General features: G+C 48.6%; 1 long non-coding RNA gene across 1 annotated transcript; it reads left to right on the top strand.

Moving 5' to 3' along the window:
* Positions 1–241: 241 nt before the first annotated feature.
* Positions 242–1,076, top strand: LOC133243269 (uncharacterized). The gene is made up of 2 exons (XR_009735033.1): positions 242–534; positions 718–1,076. It is a non-coding gene; the product is annotated as an uncharacterized LOC133243269 (long non-coding RNA).
* Positions 1,077–1,433: the final 357 nt, after the last annotated feature.

Genomic DNA, 1,433 nt, shown 5'->3' with positions numbered 1-1,433 from the left:
GGCCCCCTGACTGGGGTCCTACTCTGTAGATCAGCGCATCAGGCACTTAAAGGGGCACCCTGGGTGGGGTCCTACTCTATAGTTCAGTGTGTCAGGCGTTTGATGGGCCAGCCTCTCTATTGTTCAGCTTCTGGTGCTGACGTATGAAGAGAGAGAGGCTATGGTGATGGATATTTAGAGGGTACTGAGGAAATATCCCTTTTTTCCAACCACAGCATCTTGCCCTCCCCCTGCACAGAGGTGTCAGGACTGGGGCTTTGTGAGGTACAAGCCACCTCAAGGCTATTATTACCTCATAGAGCCCCTTGACGAGCAAACAAAGCTGAAGGGTGTGGCTCCCCTTTGCCTAGGGGAGGGTATATATAAAGAGAGGTCAGGAGCCCTGGGATAGACACCTCTAGAGGCTTAACTATGGCTGATGAGATCTGCACACCAGAGGAGGTTAACATAAATGTGGAGAACACAAACACAGAACAGCTAGCCCCAAGAATCAAAAAGAAGGAACAACGGACTTCTCGTCAATCAAAGACCAAGGTCAGTGATCCTACCCATGCTCCTTTCCCCCCATAGATCTCCCCAAGACTCCTATCCTACCCTTGCCAGGCACAAATGCCTGCCTCAAGTCACATCTCTATCCATGAAGTCCCCTCTCCTATAACATTCCCATCCTCCTTTCCCAAACCAAAGTCCTGCTGACTCGGCCTGTTGCCTTTCCAGGTGCAGAAAAACAGCGTGAGAAGGACCCTTCAAAATAAATCAAGAAAAAAATCTCAACCATTCCCTTCTTATCCAAGAGTATCCAACAGAAGGATAAGGCCTACAACATTCATCTGTTACCATAGACTGAAAAACAATTCATACAAGCACAAGCTGAGTAGTTACAAGAAGCAATGGAAAATCCAACCATTCAAAGTAACTTCCTGTGCGAACAGTAAATGCAGAGCCTGGGCTAGAGCACTAGAACAAGCTGTGTCTATGGAAGCAGCTATGAAGAAACGGTCAAAGACATAGGGACAATTTTGAGACCGTCATGGTATATGGATGCTGAATACAATAAAATCAGCAAGTTGGAAAAAGGAGATGTGTGAGTCTGTGGGCGGGAGGAAAGAAAGGAAGGGAAGAGGTAGGCCTGTGAGGAGGGAGGGAGGTGAAGTCATGGAGGGCTGGGGGCCAGACTGGCAGGATAGCCAGACATTGGAGGACAAGGACCGGCTGAGGACTAAGAAATGAAGATCAGCTTCCTCAACACTTTGTCTCAAGGACAAGAAGAAAAAGGGATTTGGTGGTTCCATGTGTGTTTGGGGTGGAGGGGGAGAGCAATTTCAGAGCTGAGTTTGCCAGACTCTAGATGGGAGGAGGGTTTAATGTGTGGTGGGTGATAATGATGGTCCCCCCCAACCCTGACCAAAAGGCAGGTGACAAGACCAACACCT

This window comes from Bos javanicus, chromosome X (assembly GCF_032452875.1).
Source record: "Bos javanicus breed banteng chromosome X, ARS-OSU_banteng_1.0, whole genome shotgun sequence".
In the NCBI taxonomy this organism is placed as follows: domain Eukaryota; kingdom Metazoa; phylum Chordata; class Mammalia; order Artiodactyla; family Bovidae; genus Bos; species Bos javanicus.
The sequence above is the reverse complement of the archived record's forward strand: the minus strand, read 5'-3'. Positions and strand labels throughout refer to the sequence as shown.